At 37.1% G+C, this 11,495-nt stretch overlaps 1 protein-coding gene across 2 annotated transcripts in view; it reads left to right on the top strand.

Moving 5' to 3' along the window:
• Positions 1 to 23: 23 nt before the first annotated feature.
• LOC121307521 (ribosome-recycling factor, mitochondrial-like) overlaps positions 24 to 11,495 on the top strand; it is a 36,501-nt gene continuing 25,029 nt past the window's right edge. For both annotated transcript variants that reach the window (XM_041239708.1, XM_041239707.1), the window contains exon 1: positions 24 to 83. The gene's annotated coding sequence lies outside the window, so the exon portion shown is untranslated. The remainder of the gene's footprint in view (positions 84 to 11,495) is intronic.

Genomic DNA, 11,495 nt, shown 5'->3' with positions numbered 1-11,495 from the left:
TGACCTCGCAGCTGAGTAATGACGTTCCACACGCTTCAGTGCATCTTCGGACATGCTGTCTGGACTGGCTGTGTAGCTCCTCCGTAAGTAGAATCACACTGCTGATGTGTTGTATATAAATTATACACGGTTCAGTGTGCAGTTATTATATTTTACTCTTGTCAATAGTTGCATATGTGATTTATTAAGGCTGTCATAATTAGTAAGCGCATTGTTTGAGGCTCTCCCAGTCAGTGTTGACACTGTCAGATTAGTCTTTTAGTAAGTGTTTAAAATGACTCCAGTTGCATATCGTTAGATGAAGCTGCAATTTTACAAATACATTTTGAAATGTTGCAGTTTCGTACTTTTCTCAAGTTTTTAGCGACTGGTGAACGATGTTGGACCTGGTTAGTGCTGTAGTGCAATGGAAATCATGAAACGCCCTCCAGAGATGACACCTTCCCTGTCGCTCTAAAATGCATTCTTAGTCATTATTCAACTTATGTTACACAACGTACTCTTTATTTAGTTGATGCGCCACCGTTAGGTTGTTCTAAATGTGCGCGAAACTTGTGTGTTATAAGACTACAAACTTGCATTTAAAACGTTCGAAGGGGTCTAAATATTAATTTAATTATGTGTTTTACCAAAACTACAGATTATATTTAACTAAACTGTACATAAAGGATGCAATTCTGTCTCAGGTTGATGTTTGATATAGGTATTACCACAAATCCTTGATTTTAATGTAATTCTTATATACAGTACAGCTGGGTTGTTGTGTTTATTAGTAAACATAGTAGTGTTTGTGGTTTACTTCATCAGTCCAAACCACTTCACATATAGAGGAGAAGAACCATATTGCCAAACTTGGCCCCTCCTTTTTCAGTGCAACAGGAATTGATAGAAAGCTGAATAAAATAGCAGGGGCCAAGTTTTCCCCAGTCGTGTCTTGTTTAACGTAGCCATGTGTACATTATTTACACATTCACACATCTTTACATAACTTGCCTATTTTCAGATTGCATCTTTACAGAGCTTGGCATTTCACTTATGAAAATCAGTGGTGTTGATGGAAGTTACATTTAGATAATCTAATTCTGTATTGTGACTTGTAATTGAGTGTTTAGAGTTGTAGACTTTTTGCACTTTCTTTTTGAATGAAAAGAAAATTACAAAAACATGTGTGTGTGTGTGTGTGTGTGTGTATGCGTAAGGGAGTGTTTTGAACGTATGCTGATAACTCTCCCAGTGTTTTTTTGCGTGAGTGTTTTGACTGTCTTACACCAGCCCTGGCTGTAGAAATTCTACTCCTAATAAGAATGACCCCAAAAGACTGCTGACAGTAGTTATTGGCATAAGAAAGAGAAACCATTAATATTTTATTGGCGTTAAGTTCAGGGAAAGAGAAAAGGGCTGGGTAGTTATAGTAAGAATTTGTGCAGCAAATCAGCTACCTTAGTGCCAGTAAAAACACCACTGGTTGTAACTAATGCCTTAAAATATAGTTTTTATGTATTTTAGACATTTTTGTTTTGCTACCCATAGAGCTAGGAGTAGCAAACGCCTGTTATAAGTTAGTGATATTGTGCCACATGAATCAATGTTTTTACAACTAAATGCAATTAGCACCATTTTTTTTTTTTAAATGAAATAAAATTATTAAAGAGTAACTACCTTCAAATTCCTGAATTTGTTTTATTTTCTGCCCCCTTTTTAGGATGTTTGCAGTTATTAAGTTGCTGTTGCGGGAACTCAAACATTATTTTAACATTTTTTTTATAGTCCGTGTTTTCTGAGTAATTGTCTTTTAAGTATTTGTCGGCATTTTTTAAGTTAATGAAAACACCTGTTTATTGATGTGTTCATTTCAAAACAAGAAAAGATGCCCTTACCTCACTGTTACAATTGAGTACCAATCATTGACAGTTCATGTCCTCAATTAATGTTTTAAAAGCCGAATGGATGCAAATTTTTCTCTAGTCTAGGGCCTAGTTTCTAATTAAATGAATGTAGGCTAATAATAAACAGCCAGGCCTATAAAACTGAACATGACTGGTGGACATGGTACCTTTAAATGTGGTCTATTGTGTTTCACGGTTATTATTATTATTATTATTATTATTATTATTATTATTATTATTATTATTTTAACATGCAATAAAGATCTGACAGCCATGAGCACAGGCTCAATAGGAAACATGGGTGTGGAAAAAGCAAGGGTTCTCATTGAATGTAATAAATAAGGCTTGTTGAAATAATAGAAATAGCATTGCTGCTGAAAATGTTAGGTACAGCTGTGAAAGATCAAAAGGCAAGTCTGTAGGTTAAGTTACTGCTGTCTGTTGTACTTACAACTAAAGCAACAGATGAAAATTACTTGCAGACCGGTAGGGCTTGGAGTACTTTACGTTGCAGAGTTTTGGTTGGAGAGTTAGCACAGTAATTTACTTCTGTTTGGAAAATGAATAAATATGTGTGCAGTATATTATGAAGTTCAAAGAAAGACCCAGTCTAGCTGGCCCATTATCTAAAGCGCAGTCTGGAGCGGATAGGAATAGTTTGTTTTGGTTTTGTAAAATGCTGGTTTAAACTGACTGTACCACTGGAGTGTCAGTGTTTCTCATAGACATTTGATATGCCTGTACATTTCCATTACACACCAGTTGAGAAACATTTATCTGTGTTATAAATTATAGTTTAATACAGAATACACTAAAATGAGCCAAGATTAACTGTAATGTTTTGTTAAAGAGCGACCTGATTCTAATTGGATTTCCCAGGAGTTTTTAATATGCCCTTTACCTATTTGTTTTATAGTGTGCATTCATTGTGAGTGGTTCTTATTGCAAATTCTCAAATAGTGTTGTGTTTTTGTTTTTTGTTTTTTTAATAAGTCTGCTAAGATGCTTTCACCCAAGTGCAGGAGCTGCTGATCAGTTTTTGTTGCCTGCCATAGATATGTGTAACATATGCTACATCAGGCAGTGTCTTTTATATATTATATAATCAGAAACCCTGACTAATGTAACTATCGTACTAAATTCAGCTTATCTTTCTATAACATTGCAATATAATCCAAACACAACATGCTTTCAAACTACAGGTAATTGGTAGATTTAATAGATTTAAAAAAAAAAAAAACGTTTTGCCTTAATTTTAAATAAAATTAAAATAAATGAATACTTCAACGTGCAATGTAGGCTTGAAGTGTATATCCTAGCAACGCGCCAATCTCCCGTACTAGCACTAGAAGCAACGCACTCACACTCAAGATTTTAATGCAAACCGGCAACAGGAGACTTAAAATTGGGTATTAATTTGATGCATCGATTCATCAAAATGTAAACGAAGCTCGGTAAAATTTAAGGACACGTGATCAATAATCGATGCATCGATTCATTTTTGTACCCCTAAAAAAAGTAATGCCTCTCCCTTGATTGGTTAGGCCTAATCAGGGTCTATTTTAATGATCTAAACATCTAAATGCTGCCTAACTATATCAGTCCAGCTGAGGTTTACCCCCAGGGACATTTATAGACCTACTTGTTAACATTACTACATCTTGTAAATAAAACTACAGTGAAATTAGGGTTGTGATGATATCGCGTTTTACAGGGCAGTATTAACAGCTGCCAATGTTCAGATTATTAAAATTATAATAAGTAATATTCTATTGGAATTAATTCCTAATAATGTATAGTGTAAGCATACATTCTAAACACGAATAAGCATTTAACTGCTTTGAAGTTTGCAATTATTCTTCAAGGTTCTGGCTTCTGTTGCTCCAGCATTTAAAATGTCCTATAAATCTGCTTTTACTGTACCTGGTTTTAAACTTGCTTTGCGCTTGTCTGCAGAATCATAACTGCCAGGACTAAACAGCTGTACGTGTTTGTAGAGTAGGTGGCGGGGGCAGAGTTGAAAGGTCTCATGATTATTGAGTTTCTGCATTTCAGGCAGGTTTAGTACCAATGTAAAATAGATTGAAGTCGCCGAAAAAATGTGGACTGGGGTAGTTATGCCAGAAGCATGCGGATAGAAAGATGAAAAGAAAAGTGGATGATAAAAGCAGAAAGAAAGGATGAAGGACACAGAGGGAGTGTGGAAATGGAAAGATAAGAACTACAAAAAGGAGACCAAGTGAGAGGATTTTAAAAAGTGAAGTGGAAGAATGGATAGAAAGAAGAGAATTCGCTTTCAGACAAGAGGCTTTCAAGAAACACCGGTGCTCGTATAATCTCGGCTGCAAAAGCATGCAGGCTTTTAAAATGACACTTTGAAGAGTGCTGCTGACTGTACAGTAAAAGCCTGGGGGTACAAGTTTGTACACCTTTAACCAGCGTGTTATTTGGATGAAATATCTCCATAGGTATAGGCTACCATCTGAAATAGTAGCTTAGTGTTGAGGGTTATTTTAAATTGAGTGATTGACGTCAGGTGTTGCTGACACATCTCAGGCAAAGTGCAAGAATAATTGATCTTATTTTTAGTTTGCGAGGCTCAATTAAACATGGATTGTTTCTCACCCTCCCGCCTCACTTAGCTAGATACCCAGGAACGTATGTTTTCCTGGTGCGTTGCTGGAGTAAAGTCTTTTGTAGGTTATTTGTTTTGTGATAAGAAATGTCACAATCTAATGAAAAAAAAAACAGATGTCTTCTTCCTTTTTAATTATATATAATTTTCTGAATGCATATACCTTTATTATATTACTATAATAATACACAAATTGTATTTTAAGGCTTTGTTTCTTGCTTTTGAATAATAATGTGTTCTCAATTAATGTAGATTGTTAGCGGTCTCATATTTAATTGGGAAACTGGTTGCTGATTGTTTAAATTCCTGCAGGGCTCGAAGTGAATGGCAGCCATGCAGCCATTGGCATGGGAGCCCTTATCAATTGGCGCAATGCCCCTCAGAATGGAAGTCTGTGCACGGCCATTGTGGAGAAGAAAAAAACGTGCATCACCTGCTTTAAACTGAAGCACGTGAGGGATGATAACAATTTGATTGAACACAAATGCCTTGAAATCCAGAGGTGCTGTACTAACACCAGCAGAATACGGTAACCCCAGTTTCATGCATCAGTTGTGATGGTGCCCAGACATGAGTGTGTACTGTTGTATAAGCTTAAAATATAGAAAATAAACATAACGAGCGGCTGAAACGCAGCAAAATGTAATTTAAAAAAAACAAAAAAGTGAAAAGGTTGCTGTATCAACCTGAAAAAAAGATTTCTTTGTGAACTCCAATAAACCAACCTTGTCTTTCGCCTCTCCAAAATGTAGGGCACCTAAATAAAGTTTTGAGTTGCATCTTCTGCAGTCGTATAAATCCCAGTTATATTCGGTTACGTGGTTTACCATCAGGAGTCTGAGGATGATTTAATTGTGCAGCAATTTACCTAGTTGCATGGCGAGCTGATAATATCTCTTGACTTCAGCCAAAGAAGCAGGCACGGCAGTGTAGATGTTACCATAATGAAAAACAGTAAGTGTAGCATGGGTTCTGTACTAAAGCAGGGTCAGCTGCAGCAGGGAAACCTGAGTTAGTTTCTCAAACTGACCATTTTAAGAACGGTGACAGCAGAACGCATATAGATACTTGGGACTGTAATTAGTAAGTGTACTGAGAAAAAAAAAATATACTGCAATTTACTTTATTGCAGTAGAAAAACTTCCATTCACCAAACGTAGCTTTGAGACTATGGTAATGATAAAGAATGGTTTGGACATATGACATTGTGTTTACTGTGGTGTATTTAATATCGCATAAAATAGAAACTTGTTTTTTACTGAAATAATAAATGTTTGCAAATACAGAAAAAAAAAAAAACATAAGAGCTGGCTGTGTTACATTCTCTCAGACCACTAAATAATAGTGAGCATGTGAGCTGCAGCAGGCTATTTCCCATATTAAAACTACACAATTAGAGGTGCGGTCACCAATTCCATACACAACGCTTGCAAAATCTAAAATCTAAAAGGCTGTGTTTGTTACAGCCGTCAGCTGCGTAGATTATCTGTTCAGCAGAATGAGTACAGGCAAGCAAGTACAGATATTAAGTTACTGTTTTAGTATCACTTCAGTGTCTTAACAGGTTGTTATATTTTAAGCAGCTGAATATGACGGCATCCAACTTGCTCCTGAAGTGGCTCCCAATGCATGGTTGTTAAGTTTCTTTATGTGGCTAATAATTAGCTTTATATGTGAATTGGCATGATAAGCACAATTACACAGCATCCTACACTTTGGCTTTTGGAGTTTAGTGGCCTTGGTTGCCTCTACATATTGAACTGGTAGGCCATTTTGGTCTTGCCCTTTTTGTTGCCAATTTAGAGCCCTCTTACTGTACAGGTACCTCCACCTCCCTGTTATATCCTGCAGGTTCAGAATATCGCAGTCCTGGATCTGGCTCCCCATTATAACAGTCTAACTGTGCATGCCTCTGAATATTAATCACTGCATTAGATCTATCATTTGGGGGTTGATTGCTGTAGGAGCTCAAACGTTACTAGCTGCGTACAAACTGTATGTAGAACGAAAATGCCAAAACGAAAGAACGTCGCTGTGCTAAGCAAGTGGATGTTTGTTGCGATTTGAAAGTTGGCCAGTCAGCTGTGAGAGGATGGATAAAAGATGAAGAGAAACTCAGAGCATTCATTCATAAAGTTGACAGTAAAGAAAGCTTATGAAGAAAATGAGCACGAATGGCAGAGAATAATGACATTGACGAAGCACTGTACACCTGGTTTGTACAACAGTGTGCACAGGGACACCTCTTTCAGGCCCAATCCTACAATCAAAATCACAAGACTTGGCAAACCAACTAAAGTTTGAATTTAAGGCTAGCCAGGGCTGGTTTTGGTACTGGCAAAAGACGGGATCTTTGAAGTTTCCCTAAATGGAGAACAATGGTCTGCATATGAGCAAGCCGCTGTTAGTTATCCAGCAAAATTGAAGGAGATAATACAAGCCGGTGGATATAATGAACAACTGATCTATTTCACAGATGAAGGTGGTGTTTACTGTAAATTGCTGCCCTGCAAGTCACAGTGTTCAAGGGTAGAGCCGCAAAAAGAAGGCAACAAGCAACGGAAGGATCGTGTCACAGTGCTGTTCACAGCGAATAAAACTGGGGAGCACAAACTGCCCCTTCTCATCGGAAAGAGTAAAAAGCCATGCTGTTTTCATCATGTTAATATGCACAATCTGTCTGTAATCTATGAAGCAATGTAACGTTTACAATAGTAATTCTAGCAGAAATTTTCAACCGGAATGTATCTAATACTGCAGTGTATATCACCTTATCTGTAATTCTGCCGATCCACTGTGAAAAAGACAACGATGAGTTTTAGAGCAGCTATGCATTCTGGTACCATTGTAAAACTAATACAACGGCAATACCAAATACTATTGATTCCTTTGCGTATCCGACTCCGGTGGGCGAATATGTAAAAAGTTGGATAAATGAATTATTCTTTTGAGATTTAGCTTTTATTGGGGGACTCCCCTAAATCCCTTGTTTAGAAAGATACAGGGTGTTAATGCTTGTGACAGGGTAGCCGTCTGCTATGTGGGAGTGTGCTTTCTCTGCTGAGTGACAGGCAGGAGATCGAGGCGGAGGTTGACGTTGATATGCCCCGCAGGCAAACAGGATTTATTTACATATCAACACTCTGAACAGCTCACATGACTCTACCACCAATGGTAGCGCACGGACCACATGCCACACAGTGTACGAAAACTTCTCTGAACTAATCTGTTGAACAATAAACTATGTTGCTGAAGAGCTCGATCATGGCGGATAAAGGGTTAGGGTGGAAATGAGACAGGGCAGATACATGACGGATTACTGTAATTTACCCTGATAAAGCAAAGGATGGGTTGTGTGAATGATGTTGTGTTTTTTTTTTAAACAAATGAATTCGTAGCAAATGACACCCCTGCAAAACTCGCAGAGACCCTAGCTAATGTAAGTGAAGATGCTGTGTATGCAGACACTTGGATAAATTTTGATGACTGTGAAGCATTTCCTCTCTTGAGTGATGGCGTCATTGTTGCCAGCGTGATAAAACCAACACAAACAGATACAGAAAATCACAGCGATGAAGAAAACACAGAGACTGTGGGGACCGTGCCAAGCGCCAGTGAAGCTTTACAGTGTTTACAGACAGCCTTGCAGTTCCTTGAGAAGGAGTGCTTCGTTAGACTACACAATTCAACGCATGCAGATCTGTAACATGATGCAAATTTATCAGGACAGCAAGTGAACAAGAAAAACAATCAGAAAAAGTAACTGGTTACTTTCCCCAGTTGCACTTTTGACTGTACTGTTACAGAAGTAAGTCACTGATTTATTTTTTTTGTGTTATTTTTTCTTTTCATTTGCTCATGTAATTTTGTTTAGTAATACTGGTGCAGCGTGTAATGTATTACTTTTACTGTTTGCCATGTTGCAAACAACGATTGCCCATTTTCTATATCTGTAAACAATAAAGTGCATTTAAATGCTTATTACAGTTATACTATCTGTTTTTTGTGTTTCTCGATGTATCGTTGCCTTCATTATAATATAGAGGATTTATATAGGACCATGACACCCCTGATAAAATGAGGGAGTGGCTCTATTTGTTAGCCTATTTGTTTTTCTGTGGGTCACTTGCTATATTGTGGCCCTTGATATGTAGCTGATTTATATTGGAGCTTTGAGAATCAAAAAAACTTTATAAATAGCAAGCAGATTCAAATTTCAGTATACTTTATTTTTGATAAGTCTGTGTGCTTTTCAGTTCCAGTTGCCTGCCATAGATACAGTATGTCACCTAGGCTAGATCAGGCAAAGTGTCTCTCTTAGAGCCAGCGTCATCTTGTGATCTGCCACTTTGGATCAAGTTGGCCTTTGTTCTGCTTGCAATACACTGCTGTGCATTCGATGCTGCTGGTGCTTACTGAGGTATTAAAAACACAGCTGGTGAAGCCTATGTTACACATGTTTATGGCAGGCATCTAGGACTGAAGATCCCCCTGTTGCACTCAGTCAAAACACCTCAACATTGACTTTAGAAAAATACACAACATTTGAGTAATTGCATTAAGAACCACTTGGAATCTCTGCAAACATCACAAAAATGTAACTGGATGGGAAAAAAAAATAAGAAAACGAAAGCAACATAATGTTAAAATCATTTACAATAGCAATTCAAAACAACTATAATAACTAAAGGTTCATATCTCTTAATAACATCCTTGTTTAGTGTGATTGAAACATGAACATTACCTTTCAGTTCTGATGCTATCGGAGTATAACACACGCAAGGGGACCAGCTGTCCCAGTTGTTTCAACCTCGAATCAAAAAGAAAGGGGGTGCTTCATGCTCAGCACCTGGACACAGTTTTTCTGCATGACTTCCACTCTAAAAGCAGCCACTGTTTATTGCCTCCTTTCAAACTATTTGCTGATAGTAACAATTCTTCCCGAGAGTTCTAGAAGCAATCCATTCAGCATGGGCTTTGTTGTTGGAGCAGGTCTGTCTGTCAGTGAACCTGTGCCCCACACATCACTAAGCATGATCAATATCAGAGCATGGCTCTATTCTGCAAACCCGGGAGATGCCTTGTTCTTGCAAGTGCACTACAATAACACAGTTTGATTGTTGTTGATACAGTAGAGAAAAGCAGACTGTAAACAGAAGCTGTCTGAATTTTCTCAACATGTGGAGACGGCAGAGAGACAAAGTCAGGTTATATTTTGACTACACTAAGATTTTAAACCAACATGTAACACCTTCAGGGGTACCTGAATGTACAGGTTTATACACCTGCCTATGTCAACATTTCAAAACTTGCATTGAGGTGGTGGTTGAAAAGTATTAATGAAGTGAATTGTATACAGTAGTGTGAAACAAGATTTTAAGAACAAACAAATCCTCCAAGTACACAAATGAAGTAATTAAAAAAAAAAAATGTATTAATTGAATATGGTAATTCTGTAAAATATTTAACCAGTACAAATGTATAACTAAATTTATAGGTGCATGTAAGTTATATTCGTAGTTTACAGTGTTCAAGAGCAACACCCTGGTGACTGTTTAAGTTGAAAGCGCACTTGTGGCCTCTCTAAGTAAAGCTGGTACACCAGAGTGTAACCATTTACCTGTCCCCCCCTGCAACACTGTGTTATTTCCTACTAATGTAGTTCTTACAGCAGTAGAGATAGTGGCATTAAAGATTATTAATATCGATATTAAGATCTGTATTAAATATGTTAATATGTTTTGAATGGTGATCCTTCAGTATTAGATGGTGAATGTTGTGCAGAAACAAAAATCAACTTGGCAATTTTCTCTTTATCTGATGTTCCTTAATCAATGATTTTGCTTAAAAACGTACTAAAACTGTACCAGAAACCACCATTGGAAATGAGTCTTCTTATATTCAGTGGTATGTGTTATTATTATTATTACCATTGAGTACCTTGTAATTAGAGAATTAAGGGGTTAAACCCCAGACAACCTAGATTTCTACCTCCTGAATGAAATTAAGATCAGGGTTACACCTGATTTCACCTGAAAATTGTGTAAAATGAAAAAAAGTGTCCCTTCTTTTAATGTTGTTTAGCTATTATAAACCCTGTTAATGGAAATATTACTTTATAATGTAAAGGTAGTGTTCAAAATTAAATAGTCATTGGTTCTTGTTTTGTTTCTGTTTTTCATTATGTCCTTTTGAATTTGTAATGTGCTTCTAGTTAGGTGGTTGAGACTTTTTGCATCATCCATAAAGAGTGAAACTAATTCCTCCCCTTCTATACCTGAGCTTCACTGGTGTTGTGATGCACTGATTGGGTTCATTGCTGTTGCTAACGAGAGGCAACGAGTCTGCTTCTTTCAGGAAAGCTTGCACAGATACTGTAGATGAGACAATACAGTAATCACATCGAAAATGCAAAAAGCCCATACCAAGCAGAAACTTTCTGTATACCTTATGTATTCTATAGTACCTTTTAAAATGTACAGATTATGATGTTTTATTTAACAGTATGATCAAATACAGTAGACCTGGTTTCACCACCCACAACTCTGTGTGTTAAAGCAGAATTAAACCTTTTTATTAATTAATTAATTAATTTTTTATAATGTAAAACTTAACCAGATTTTTAAACCTGGAAACAGCAAAGAAATAAACCCTGCATGCAGCATCCAAACAGAAGAAGTTTTTGATGCTCTCCAGAGTGACAAGTGTTAAGAGAGATGGACTGCAGTTAAACAAGGCAGTGCCCTCTCCTGGCTGTCTGCTACTATAGCAGTGTTTGTGATGCAGTGTACCACTATGCTTGTTTCTCTTGTTTGTTTGTTTGTTTGTTTGTTCATCGCATTTCAGATCCCCCCCCCCATGCACGTTTGTTTGTTTTTTAAAGGAGAAACAAACAACTTGGGAGCACAGAACACCTTTGGTTATAATGAGCTACTTTGTTTTGGTTCTTTGGATAGAAGAGTCTTTCGAGTTAT

The sequence above is a fragment of the Polyodon spathula genome, chromosome 56, assembly GCF_017654505.1.
Source record: "Polyodon spathula isolate WHYD16114869_AA chromosome 56, ASM1765450v1, whole genome shotgun sequence".
NCBI classification, from domain to species: domain Eukaryota; kingdom Metazoa; phylum Chordata; class Actinopteri; order Acipenseriformes; family Polyodontidae; genus Polyodon; species Polyodon spathula.
Note: the sequence above shows the minus strand (reverse complement) of the source record. Positions and strands in the feature narration are given on the sequence as shown.